General features: G+C 43.9%; 1 protein-coding gene across 1 annotated transcript in view; it reads right to left on the bottom strand.

Annotated features, from left to right (window-relative positions):
• LOC124616289 (neural-cadherin-like) overlaps positions 1–15,055 on the bottom strand; it is a 966,400-nt gene that overhangs the window by 367,138 nt on the left and 584,207 nt on the right. The gene's annotated exons all lie outside the window — the stretch shown is intronic.

Raw genomic sequence — 15,055 nt, forward strand, 5'->3', positions numbered from 1 at the left:
TGTGATACATGTACCTTAGTGAACTTATCATTTCTGAGGACGCATTATGTTACGGCGTGATTACCTGTAAATACCACATGAATACAACAAATAGCCGAGCGGTCTAAGGCGCTGCTGTCATGGACTGTGCGGCTGGTCCCGGCGGAGGTTCGAGTCCTCCCTCGGGCATGGGTGTGTGTGTTTGTCCCTAGGATAATTTAGGTTACGTAGTGTGTAAGCTTATGGACTGATGACCTTAGCAGTTAAGTCCCATAAGATTTCACACACATTTGAACATTTTTGAACAATGCAAGAAATGCTCAAAATGATGTCCGTCAACCTCAATGCATTTGGCAATAGGTGTAACGACATTCCTCCCAACAGCGAGTAGTTCGCCTTCCGTAACATTCGCCATGCATTGACAATGCGCTGACGCATGGTTGCAGGCGTTTTCGGTGGATCACGATAGCAAATATCCTTCAACTTTCCCCACAGAAAGAAATCTGGGGACGTCAGATCCGGTGCGGGCCATGGTATGATGCTTCGACGACCAATCCGCCTGTCCTTGAAATATGCTATTCATTACCGCTTCAACCGCACGCGAGCTATGTGCCGGACATCCATCGTGTTGGAAGTACATCGCCATTCTGTCATGCAGTGAAACATCTTGTAGTAACATCGGTAGAATATTACGTAGGAAATCAGCATACATTGCACCATTTAGATTACCATCGATAAAATGGGGGCCAATTATCCTTCCTCCCATAATGCCGCACCATACATTAACCTGCCAAGTTCGTTGATGTTCCACTTGTCGCAGCCATCGTGGATTTTCCGTTGCCCAATAGAGCATATTATGCCGGTCTGCGCTACCGCTCTTGGTGAATGACGCTTCGTCTCTAAATAGAACGCGTGCAAAAAATCTGTCATCTTGAACACCCGAAATACGCCATTATCGAGAACCTTGAAGATGTGATTCCTTTCGACGCTTCTACAGCGACGTTTTGTATTAAATACTATTAAACAAAATATCTAAACTTACTTACCAACTGTATTAAATACGAAATCTTATGTAACAAAGACGAATACTTTTAGCAGTAATCACCTCCATGAGGAATCGTCCAAGACCAAATAGCACCTCGTAGTTGTGAAGCATGATGCTCAATTTAACTGTATTATTTCATCACAGAATAAATATTTTAAGTCTAAGTTAGTATCTGTCAATATCAAATATACAGCGAATCTGAACAGAAATGGTCTAACTTTTTTACGTCGTCGCGACGTACAAAAATGAAATATGACTTATTTCCTGACATATGCGAACTACACGAGATATCACAGGTGTTTCATTTCCAGCAGATACTCAGTTTCTCTATAAATCTATTGCAACCTAGCAATGATAATACTGTTTCAAATTCCACTGCCTGGTGTAGTTTATTTTGGCACAAATTCTGCCATTAAAATAGTAATTATAAATACACTGCGCAACAAAATTGAAGAATCACTTTTTCGAAACCCCGTTACAGTCTCCCATTTCGAAGCATAAGCTTAAAATTCGGCTCAGTGACGGCTACAACCGTGCTGTGTAAGGGTGCAAAAGCGTGGGGCGCTGCAGCGCCAGCTTCAGGCTTGGCGACGTTTCAAACAGCAAGGTGTCAACACAAGCAAAAATGGTCCACAATTCTGGAGTTCATGCGAGCTGTAAGGCGGGTTAATGATGTCATATTGCCTCCGAATTTCACTACAATTCTGCCCAACTCCACCATGCACGTGTCAGACTATGAGAAGATCGTCACACCCTATCTTACCCACATTTCACCCCTTCTTTTGGCGCATCTGCAATGGATGTCAGAACCGCTACACGCAGCGCTGATATCACTTTGCTTTCTTATGCGTGGCAGAGTAAAACGTTTCAGACACACCGCCGCTGTGAATCGACACAAAAATACATCAGGGGGTGACATAAAGGGCTTCAATGAAAGCACCCCTTCCCGAGGGGCGTTGATTCCACACATTTCGTGATCGAAAACGACAGTTCGCTTTGTGACAAGCAACAAGGCGTCTTTCGTGACAGCTTTCGACACTGCTAGCAACCTTATTCTAACGATATCGTGGAGCTGCAACACCAATTAAGTGAGCTGACCAGTTTGGAGTGAAACGCGACCGCAATTTTTGCCCCGCTGCACAATTCGAAATCACTAGGGACTGTAAAGACCATTCGATGAAATCTGAAAGCGATCCGGAGCAGCAAAGGGTCCAATGTTTCTTCGCCCCTCCTTTTGCGCGCACTCCTACAGTATGATCAAGGGGAGGTAGATGCAACATTCAGATGTGCCCCCTCCCCCATTCCGGCAACACCCTCGAGGCCCCAATGCACCGTAGTTGAGCACATTACATTTGTATTTATCAAAAATTTCGACGCACGTTCTGTCATGCGGCTGCTATACACCGTAAGGTAGGCGGGGTAGGAAGGGTGTCAAAGGGGTTGCCTGACGCTCAGGAGCCATGGCAGCCACGAGAATGAATGTGTGTCGAAGTTTCTCACACGTAAATTTGTAACGTGCTCAACTAAGGTGCGTGGGTAGCACCGAGACTGTTGCCGAAATGGGAGATCTTAGAGAGACCCTTTTTCGTTTTGTTCACGTACATCTTAATGTTGCACCCCCTCCCTCTTTATCATGACCTAGCAGGGACCGAAAAAGGAGGGTTGAAAAAGCACACGAACCCTTTGCTGCTTCGTATAAGGTACAGATTTCGCCGAATCGTTTATAACAGTCCCTAGTGATTCCGAGTTGTACAGAAGAGCAAAAACTGTGATCGCGCTATACCCCAAATGGGTCAGATCACTTTCAGTGGGGTTGCAGCCCCACGCTGTCGTTAGAGTAGGTTTGAAACTCCCAGGCTGTGGCAGTAGTGTCGAAGGTTGCTTATCGCGCTGCTAACTGTCGTATTAGACCGCTATATGTGTGGGAATCAACCCCCCAAGTGAAGGCGTGGGTTCATTAAGGCCCTACATGCCACCCCTTGACGCATTTTCGTGTAGATCCTGACCGGCAGTGTATCTTTAAATGTTTTCCTCGGCCACCCACAAGAAAATCGCATGGTTTCAAAGCTGGTTGTCAAGGACTTGATCTCCATCACTGAGGCGTCAAAAGAAGGAGTGAAATGTATGTAAGAAGGGGTGTGACGACCTCCCCATCGTATGACACGTGCATCGTGGGGTTGGACAGAATTGTTATGAAGTTTGGTGCCAATGTAACATCACTAACCCGCCTTTTAGCTAGCATGAACTTACGAGGCGTGTTTTTTAAGTAAGTACCGTTTTGAAATTAAAAAAAGACGTGCTAAGATATCTGAATAATTTTATTTTTACATGAAAGCCTGTACCTTAATATACACACTGATGCCATTACAGTCTGAGTCTTCCTTGTTTACATTGGGTACTGAGTGTTAAAGATGCCTCCGATAATCGTGAGTCCCGCCGATTGTGAAGTAAGGGCTGTTATAAGCTTCCTTAGTGCTAAAGGCGTAAAAGCGATAGATATTCATCGTGAGGTCTGTGCAGTTTACGGAGAAAACATTATGAGTGATGGAATGGTAAGAAAGTGGGTGAGAGCATTTAAAGATGGCCGCACAAATGTGCATGATGAACAACGGAGTAGGCGTCCTTCGGTCGTTAATGAAAGTTTGGTGCAGGAAGTGGACAATAAGGTGAGAGAAAACAGACGCTTTACGATTTCCTCCTTGCGGGATGACTTTCCTAATGTTTCTCGTCCTTTTTTTTATGGCATTGTGACCGAGCACTTGAATTACTGAAAATTGTGCGCGCGTTGGGTACCGAAAATGTTGAAGGATGTGCACAAAACCAAAAGTTTAGACAGTGCATTGAGTTTGCTTGAACCGTACCACAACGACTGAGCTGATTTCTTAAGCCAAATTGTTACGGGCGATGAAACATGGGTGGTCTACGTCACGCCAGAATCAAAGCAACAGTCCATGGAAGTTGAGCAAGGGCATCATTTTGCTGCAAGACAATGCTCGTCCGCATGCGACGAATCAGACCAAAGATCTCATCACATATTTTCGATGGGAAACTGTAGATCATCCTCCGTACAGCCCCGATCTTGCGCCCAGTGACTACCACCTGTTCCTGCACTTGAAGAAACACCTGGGCGGTCAGCGTCTTCAAGAAGATGACGAAGTCGAAACAATGGTGATGCAGTAGTTAACAAGTCAGGCGGCAGACTTCTATTAAGAGGGTATTCAAAAACTGGTACAACGTTGTGACAAGTGCCGGAGTATTGACGGAAATTATGTAGAAAACTAGATTAAGGTACAGTCTTTCATGCAAAAATAAAATTATTGAGATATTTCAAAACAGTACTTAAAAAACACGCCTCGTATAAGCTCTTGCCTTTTTTTTTGCATATGTTGACACCTTGCTGTTTAAAGCGTCGCCGGGTCCGAGGATGACGCCGCAAGTGAAGGTTGCTGGAATCTTGAGCCAAATTTCGAGCTCATGCGTTGAAATGAGAGACAATTACGGGGTTTCGGAAAGTAATGTTTTACTTTTGTTGCGCAGTGTAAGTTGAATTACATGAAATGTGATTGAAATTATGTTGAACACATTCATCTCTATATTCTCATCTGATAGCTCCGCTAGGAACCGTCCGCAAATCTAGGAACGATTATATTTGCTTTGGTACGATAGTTGTCCAGAAAGTAAGTTCAGATCGGTCGCGAAATGTAAACCACTGGGAAAATCCGGTAAAACTTTGCACAGATGTGTTGAACCGTGTCTCTAGTATGCCCGTCGATAGAGTCGCGTCGCTCTTTTCAGTTTTGAGTGAACAGTGTGCACGTGAAGATGCGTAGGGAATAGCGTCTCCTGCCAAGTATGGGTCTGGTTAGAGGTTTCGCCTGTGTCATGCAGCCCACATAACACAACTGTCGAGCAGTTCCTTCTTCAGGCCAATTTTTGGTCGCACACTGCAGGGGCAATGAAGACGCTCCTGCAGCGTTTCCGATGAGAAGTGTTTGATCACCCACAGTACAGTCCGTAATTGGCTCCCCCTGAGTCTCATCTCTGCGCACAAGAACCGCTGGCTATGGAGACAAAATTTTTCCACAGACAACGAGCTGCAGACCAGTGCAGATAACTGGCCGAAAGCACAGACGGCTGCTTTCTATAACGAGGATATTGGAAAGTTGATACAGCACTACGACAACACTCGAAGTTGGAGCGGCGACTATGTAAAGAAGTAGGTGGACGGTGTACCTAAAACTGTTGCAAATAAAACGTTTCTGGTTTTCACTGTGGTTTCCATTTCGTGACCGATCGGAACTTACTCTCTGGGGAACCCTCGTATTATGACGGGAAGGACGAGCGTAGAGCTCTTGTAGAACGTATCCAGGCAAGAAGTGTATGTGGCACGTTCGTTCCTCAGCATGATGAATGAGCAGGTAAATCACTAAACTCGTACTCTTCTAGTCATCTACATTTAAATTTTCGCGATATCCTCAAATAATTTCACGCGAACGCCAGGGAATTTGATTTGAAAATGACACAGTTTATCGTCTTACCTATTTTCATCTAATCGGGGCTTGTGCTCTGTCTCTAATGACCATGACGTCGACAGGTCGTTAAACTTTGATGTATCCCCTTGTTTTCTCTTTATTTTTTTTCTTCAATAGAAAACGGTTTGAGGAACATTCATCACATCAACCCCGGGCAACCGTTCAGTTTAAACCGCTCTCAACACATTACATGACTTCGCACCATTATAATATTACACAGTAGAATATTGCGCCAATGATCCGATCCGTCAATAACCGTCAATTGTGACTTCAACGGAAAATGTAAACGTGAGACAGCTATTTCTTATACTTTCAGAAGAACCTCACAAGAAACCTTGGGAAAACATTCCATTGTATTCCGCATGAACCTGCTCATCCTACGTAAGCTTTGCATTTACATGGCGCTATCATGTCACGAAGTTTCTTTGCCATACTTTTGTGCCCTGTATCAGATAGCGCAAGCATATACTCCTGCTGCCTCGTATTTCAAAAACTATGTGATAACTTGTACTTTTCCTGAACTGACATAATTTTCCCATAAACTTAAAACAGTACTTATATGGCGATAGGAGGAAACAGGGAAATTCCGGCGTGAGTATGAGCACCTCGAGCACGCGGAAGTACTCAGACTTTCCAACAAAATTCTGAGTTTATGACTTTATATAGGTCACAGCTTGTACCTTTCTAATGCTAAAACAAATTACGAATTCATTTTCGTCAATTAGATTTTAAAGCGCCGTCAGCAGTGAGGTAAGGTGAGAGAATGGAGCCGTTTAGTACTGAAAAGGGTTAGAGCGCGCTAGCGACCACTCTCTAAATATTGACTGTCGTTAGAGACTGATGTGTTGAGTAGCCCGAGGTCTAGAAATAAATTTTAGGCTGATTGATCTGCCGAGGGCTACACTCGGGCCACATTTAACGTATTTATCGTTGTAAACAACTAAAATTGCCAGGTAAATACAGAAAATTTATGAAACTACCTGGCAGAATAAAACTGTGTGCCTGACCGGGACTCGAACCTTGGTCCTTCACCTTTAGGGAGCAAGTGCGTTACCAACTGAGCTACTCATGCACGACTCTTGACACGTCCTCAGAGGTTTACTTCCGCAAGCATTTTATCTTCTATCTTCCAAACCTCACAGAAGTGCTTGGGTAGCTCAGTTGGTAGAGCACTTGCCCGAAAAAGACAAAAGCCCCGGGCTCGAGTCCCGGTTCGACCCTCAGTTTCAATCTGCCAGGAAGTTTCATATCAGCGCACACACCACTGCAGGGCGAAAGTTCATTCTGGACATCAAAGCTACATGTCAGCATACAAAAAAACCTGGTATTTTGGTACATATTATGTAAATATGTCGTACATCAACTGTGAAGAATACAATGAAGGCACTATGTAACTCTTACCCTAAAAATACTGACGAAGGAATTAGTTGTGACATGGTGTATCTTTGAACCGTTTCTTCGCTAAACTGAAGAAACATCTGTTTTAAACGCGCTGACCCCAACACGATACTGATGACTGGAAAAGTGCAGTGTAGTGCCTGTTTGGGCAGAGGTCTTTGAGTTCACGTGTTACGTAATGCTGGCTGTCACATTGCTACTAATTGTTCACTCTATGAAGACTCTAGCCGTGATAGATGACGCGAGTAGCCGTTTCAATAGAAGCTGGAAGATAATGTCGGACCTTGGATCAATATTAAATTGTTTTGGGTCGCTTTCAAAACCGTGTGCAAAGAGATTCTTCAGAAGCATATCAATAAATTAAAACCATATTAAATAATTTTCTCTTGTTTTCTTATTTCCTGTTATCGTTAAGCCCTCGTGTTGTTGCGCTTCTGTTTACGAGTGCGTAGGTGCATTTACCAGGAGTAGAAGTAAGAAACCGGAATTTGGTTGCAATTATTACAAGTCTGTATTCTGAAACAGGTTAACAATACTTAATTCAAAATAATCTCCATTGCTATTTATACATTTCTTCCACGTCTCCGGCAGGCTATCATCGCCACGCAAAAAAAAAAAAAAAAAAAAATCCCAGTTATTGTTTTGAAGCGAACCAGTCAGCCAGCCGTTTCCGTACATTTTCATATGATTTGACGCATTGTTCAGCAAGAGCGTGCTCCAGTGATGCAAATAGGTGATAATCGCATGGAGCCAAGTCCGGAGAATAAGTATTTTACGACTGAATGCCTCGATCGTATCCCGACCCGTTTTGCTGTGTGTGATGGGGCGTTACCATGCACCAATGTGACTTTGTGTTACCTTTTTCCATATTCCGGTCATTTTTCACGTAATGCTCAATTTAAATCGATCATTTGCTGTTGGTAGCGATCAGTGTTAACAGTTTCACCAGGTTTTAGCAGCTTATAATAGATGACACCCTTCTGATCCCACCAAACACAGAGCATTGTCTTCTTTCCTAAGCGATTTGGTCTTGCAGTGAATTCGATGGTTTGCCTGGATTCATCCAAGATTTACGACACGTAGATTCTCAAAATGTATCCATTTTTCATCACCTGTCACTATCCGATGAAAAACGACTTTCTTTTGTATCTGGCGAGCAGCATAGCTTTCGATTTGCTTGCTGTCTTTTATTCAGTTCATCCGGAACCCACTTTCTGCATCTTTCCCATAGCTTTCAACAGAAGGGAAACAGCTTTCTGCGTCAAATTCAATTGTTCCGTGAGTTCCCATTGAGTTTGAATATCATCCTCATCCAATAAGGCCTGCAGTTCGTTGTCTTTGAGCTTTTCCGGTCGTTTCTCGCTTTCGTCGTTTCTCACGTCAAAATCTCCACTTTGAATTTTTGAACCACTCGAAACACTTTGTTTTTCCAAGAGCATGTTCGCCGAAAGCTTCGACAAGCATTCGATGCGATTCTGCAGCAGTTTTCTTCAAGGCACAAAAATCGACATGTTTATGGGTTTGTAACAGATACCGACGTATGGAACTTGAGTTACTGTGTGTTGACATTTGTCGTCAGTAGTTACCGGTAGCAGATGGTGCTGCAGAAGCGGTCTTACGGACCCTACACTGACGGCTAGCACCATCTATAGAAAAATTCCGGTTTCATAGTTCTACACCTGCTAACAGTGTATTATGTTGTTCAAGATTGACGAGTCTGACTGTCCCGAGAAAGAATTCTGTAACGACGAGGACATCATATCGATACAGCTACTCCCTTCAGGCACTGGGGCGAGAGGTAACAATTAATATGGGTAGAGCGTTCCAAGCTGGATAAAGGCCTTAAGATAAATTAGGCATAGTTCATCGTCTAGCCAGTTTAACTTCTACACCCACTTCAATTATGTATCATATACGAATGATTTGCTCTCTCTCTTTCCCAGTAGACAGAGTGGAGAGTCATACCGACATTCCGCATTATTTCCTCAAAATAAAGCTGACTGACGTTTTTCAACTATAGTGGCATGTTCCTTTCCTGCTATGCGAGTAGAGTTTCATCTGGCTGCCCAGATGTCCAATTCTACCGTTTGAAAATAGTCAGATAAGGCAGAATGAAGAATTATTAAGGAAACGAGATCGTTAGAGACGAAGCACAAGCTCGGAGTGCAAGTGGATTAGGAAGGAAATCTACCCTGCCTTTACAAAGTACCATCCCGCTATTTGCCTTAAGTGATTTAGAGAAACCGTAGAGGAACTGAATCTGGAATCTTACGACTGCACCACTTCGCTCGATGTCAGAGAAGATGCGCAACTGTCTTGAGCTCTGCGCTGCCGATGTTTAGCGCTGATCAAGTGTCACATCAAGTTCTTTGTGTTTGGGAAAGTATCGAGCTGCACGTGGAGCAGCGAGACTAAACTCCCTTCTACCATGTGAATCTTCAGGTTTTGGCGGCGCAAAGACTGTTCCATTAAGTTTTGGGTGTGCAGCCGCAAGAAATCACCTTCTTCTTCTAATATTTCGGCTATATAACGTTCAGTCATCTTCAGAGTTTGCCGCAAGACAGCCGCTCCAGTGCTCGCTTCTGGGCAGACATTGAGTGTTCTCCGAACTTTGACTCACAGAGCGCATATTATTTCTGACGAAAGCAGTTTGCAAGATGAACTTTCCCACTTAAAGAGTGTTTGAAGACAATGGGTACTCTCCACAACAAATACAGAGGGCACTGAAAATGAAACCGAAAGAGGCCTCAAAGAAAGCAGAAGAAGATGAAGAAACCTTTAAATCGATGGCCTTCCTGCCATATGTGGGTAGCCTCTCATCAAAAATAGGACGCATTCTCGGCAGACACAAAGTAAACGTGATTTTTCGTCCTCCACCTAAGACAGCTGCACTCGTGGGTTCCGTCAAAGATGATTTGCTGCCCCGAAAATCTGGAGTTTACAAAATTCCATGTGAATGTGGCCTTTCTTACATCGGACAAACAACTCGTACTGTCCAAGAAAGATGTACAGGACACCAGAGGTACACACGACTTTTACAACCTAACAAGTCGGCAGTGGCAGAGCACTGTATTGATAATGGTCACAGTATGTTGTATGACAACGTCGAAATTTTGGCAACTACATCATCCTTTTGGGACTCGATAGTAAAGGGGGCAATTGAAATTCTCTTGACGACGAACTTAATTAATAGAGATAATGGTTTCAATCTTGATAAATCTTGGAATCCGGCACTTGCTGTAATAAACTCGCAAAGACGTCGTCACAGTGCAGCTCACAATGATATATCGATATGCCAACAAAGATCAACTGCGGAGTCATAGATAAAACTCGTGCATTATGGACGTCGCTGCCGCCGACCAACGTCTCTGGCGCATTTGCATCTGTGGCCGCATGCGCAGTCGCGCGGTCCAACAGTATAAAGGGACGAAGCGCGCATTGGAGCGTCAGTCTTGCGGCTCACTCTGAAGATGGCTGAACGTTATACAGCCGAAATATTAGAAGAAGGAGATTTCTTGCGGCTTCACACCCGAAACTTAATGGAACTCCCTTCTACCAGTTAGCGGTTTCCTTAAACCACCTGTGGTGAATGTGGGGATCAGTATATTTTGGGTCTGGGTGCAAGAACACCGGAAGTAACTAAATCGGAAAGTCTTTTGCAACGAATTTGTTTTGTTAAATGTTCTCAACACACGTTGATTCTCTATGAAAATCAGAGCTATCGACAATATTCATCATTCTCTTTGCCAGGAAGTAAAGGAATCACACACATGTAACAGAGGCAGTAGGCCCATTGTGATCAGCGGTTATGTTGGTGTCGATGAAGAAACGTCACTTAGTTTACAATGACAAAAGTCGTGGGATGCCTCCTAATGTCGTGTCGAATCTCTTTCTGCCCGGCTTAGTGCAGCAACTCGGCGTGGAACAGGTTCAATAAGTCACTGAAAGTCCCACGCAAATATATTGAGCCATACCGCCTCTAAAGCTATTTACAATTGCAAAAATTTTGCTTGTGCAGAATTTTGTGCATGGACTGATATCTCGAATATGTCCCATTAACGTTCAGTTGGGTTCATGTCGGGCGATCTGGGTAGACAAATCATACGCTCGAACTGTTCAGAATGTTCTTCAAACCAATCGCGAACAATTGTGTCCAGGCGAAATGACTTCGTCGTTTGGGAACATGAAGTCCATCAACGGGCGCATAGCCGAACATAACCATTTCCAGACAGCGAATGGTTCAGTTGGGCCAGAGTACACAGTCAATTCCGTGCGAACACAGCCCACACCATTATGGAGCTACTACCAGCTTACACAGCGCCTTGCTAAAAACTGGGGTCCATTATTTCGTGGGGTCTGCGCCACACTCTAACCCTTCCATCAGCTCTCACCAACTGATACTGGGACTCGACTGACCACGCCACGATTTTCGAGTCGTGTAGGGTCCAACCGATATGGTCACGAGCCCAGGGGAGGCGCTGCAGGCGGTGTCGTGAGGTTAGTAAAGGCACTCGCATCCGTCGTCTGCAGCTATAGTCAATTAAAAGCAAATTCACCGCCCTCTCCTTACGGATACGTCCGTCGTACGTCCTACGTTTATCTCCCTGGCTATTTCACGCGGTGTTGCTTATCTGTTAGCACTGACAACTCTATGCAAATGGCACTTCTCTCGGTCGTTAAGTGAAGACCGTCGGCCACCGCGTTATCTGTGATGAGAGATAATGCCTGAAATTTGGTATTCTCGCCACACTCATGACACTTCGGGTCTTGAAATATTGAATTTCCAAACGATATCAGGAAAATGTCCCGTGCGTCTAGCTCCAACTACCATTCCGCATTCAAAGTCTGTTAATTTCCGTGATACGGCCATGATCACGTCGGAAACCTATTCAAATGAATCTTCTGAGTACAAATGACAGCTCCGCTAATTCACTGCTCTTTTGCATCTTGTGTACGCGATACTACCACCATCCCATGTCTTTTTGTCACCTCATTGTAGGCTTATGCAGTTACATGATTTATGGTGTCCTTTATTGCATATCATCGAGTGCGAATCTCTTATGTCTATCAAAGCTGTTCATATACATTCTAAATTGCACAGGACTCTGTCTCGTATTACACATCTTGACGAAAAAAATGGTCCTGCTAGTCATGTTTCACAGTTGGCGCTAACGTAATCTCTGATTCTAGTGGACACTATCACGGCTAATCATACAATGTAGGCTTTCACGGCCGGTGTCTTCAGTTGAAACTTCCAGGATATAGGAGTGAGTGCTATAGGATCTCCAGCACAACAGGTGGCCAGATATCTCGCCTGCTTGCTGCAACCATACATTGGCAGAGCGGACAGTTACATTAAAAACTCGGCGCATTTTATTGAAAAACTGAGGGAGATTAACGTCAGGCCAAGTGATATTCTTGTGAGCTTCGATGCAGTATCATTGTTTACCATGGTGTCTGTAAATGAAGCTATTTCATATATAGGAGACATTTTTCCGACTGACATAGTGGCTTTACTTAAACACTGCCTGACGACAACTATTTCCAGTACAACAACGAGTTTTACGATCAGACCGACGGGGTGGCGATGGGAAGCCCTCTCAGCACAGCTGTTGCCAATTTATTTATGGAGATCTTCGAACAGCGAGCGTTGCAGACTGCCAGTAAAAAGCCAGCTAAATGGTACCGCTATTATGATGACACATTTATAGTGTGGACTCATGGTGAAGAAGAGCTGGATGTCTTCTTGGTGCATCTGAACAGTATTAACCCGAAGAGACAGTTTGAAAAAGAGCAACGGTCAGCTCAATTTTCTGGATGTGTCGGTAATTAAACGGGTGGATGGGACGCTTGGCCACAAGGTATATAAAAAGAACACTCACACGGATTGATATCTCCACAAGGAATCAAACCATCATCCTAGGCAAAAAAAGAGGTGTCATGAAAGTCTTGGTGGACAGAGACAACAAAATCTGCGAGCCGGCTTCCTTGCAAGATGAATTATGTCACTTAAGATCAGCCTTCATGAAAAACGGATATACCAGCAAGGAAATTGATCGAGCCCTCCATCAAAGAAGAAAAGAAGCCAGAAGTCAAGAGCAACAACGGTCAACTACTGGAAAAGTTTTCCTACTGTTCATTAATAAAGTCACGGACCGTATCGGGAAAGTTCTGGCCATGTATGGGATCGAAACAATGTTCAGACCCACCAAGAAGATTAAGGAATATTTAAGAACTGCAAAAGACGCCCGACACCCCCTAGCAACACCTGGGGTATACAAAATTCCATGCAGTTGTGGACAAGTATATATTGAAACAAGAAAAAGAAGTGTAAACACCCGCTTAGCCGAAAATAAAAGAAACGGTCGCTTAGGACACACCAAAAAATTCGGCCGTAGCTGAACATGTTTCTCGAGATGGAAACCACGAAATTAAATTTAATGAGACAAGCGTTCTAGCACGAACATCCCTTTATCATGCGCGCATGTTTGGAGAAGCAATAGAGATTCACAAACACCATAATAATTTTAATAGAAAAGAAGTAGTTTTAAAGTTGGACAAAATATGGATGTCGACTTTGCGCCAGCAGAATGACAATCGATTACTCTTAATCGAGAATGATGACGCCTTCCAAAGTTAGGCATACCGTCGGCATCACGTGACGAATGCCAGGAAGTTTCAAAAATACGATAAATCTGATTTCTATTACATTCCCAAGATGCTCACATGTGTGTACATGCTTCAAACAACATATTAATGGTTATTGTTGTTTCGATATTGACAGGAGTCACTGACTACCCTTCCTCTGCCATCTCCGCATTCAGCAGGAACGGGGTTACAATGTGTGTACGACAAATAAGTGCATATCACGGCTTTCGTTGTAAAACAGTGTGTCACGAAGTTTTCAAGACAAACTGAGGCCACAAATGTTCAGCATAGCAGATTCGTAAAATACCAGCTGGGAGTTTGAAAAGTCAATAGATAAAGGACTGAGTTGCTATTTTACAAACAAAATATCAGCTAGTGCGCACCCTTACTACGTTCTAGCGAAGCGCACCAAATGGCGCCAATGATAGCAACCTCAATACGAGGTGCAGCGTGAAGTACCCTCTCCTACACACTTCCCAGTGGTTTGCAGAGAACAGATATAGATCGAATTCTCTCTGACAAATAGTTCTTATAAATGACGTGACAGACGACCTGCGTGCTTTGTAACTTTGTTAACCACTGACGATAACACTGAGGATGCCGTTGAGGTAACAGGCATCAACAGTGTTTCTGGAAATAGGATCATATGATTGTTTCGCTCCGAAGTTTTCAACTACACAAATTCAATAATATATTTCATCATTCGACAAGAAATTACGGTGTAAAAAAGCAACTGAAGTTAGTAGCCTTTTGTTGATTGTGTGGTGACTGAATGATGCACCACCTAGTCGTCATGCATCTCTCGAGAAAATAGATCACGCCGAAATAACAATAAGTACTCACAAACTGATAGCCTTACTCGAGAGCACGCCACAATATTGCAAGTAAATCGGTGTAGTGAGATATGGAAAGAGTGATAGAAAGCGTGCCGATCAGCAACATTTGCTGCTAAACATTGTAACGACAACGGCCATGCCGCAATGGATACACCGGTTCCCGTTAGATCACCGAAGTTAAGCGCTATCGGGTGCGGCCGGCACTTGGATGGGTGACCATACAGGCCGCCATGCGCTGTTGCCACTTTTATGGGTGCACTCAGCCTCGTGATGCCAATTGAGAAGCTACTCGACCGAACAGTAGAGGCTCCGGTCAAAGAAAACCATCACAACGGCCGGGAGAGCGGTGCTGACCTCCCGCCCCTCCTATGTGCATTCTCAGCTGAGGATGACACGGCGGTCGGATGATCCCGATGGGCCACTTTTGGCCTGAAGAAGGAGTGCTTTAAACATTTTAACAAGGAACGGTTCAATCCGACATGTCGAAACCTGCCCTCAAATTTTTTTATACAGGAAGAATACAGTGAAAGAAACAGTGTCAAAATTTTGACTGCTAAGAAGCGCATAATCATTTAAAAGTGTATTTAAAAAAGTTGGAAATTGCCAAATTACGAACT

Source organism: Schistocerca americana, chromosome 5, assembly GCF_021461395.2.
Source record: "Schistocerca americana isolate TAMUIC-IGC-003095 chromosome 5, iqSchAmer2.1, whole genome shotgun sequence".
Lineage (NCBI taxonomy): Eukaryota > Metazoa > Arthropoda > Insecta > Orthoptera > Acrididae > Schistocerca > Schistocerca americana.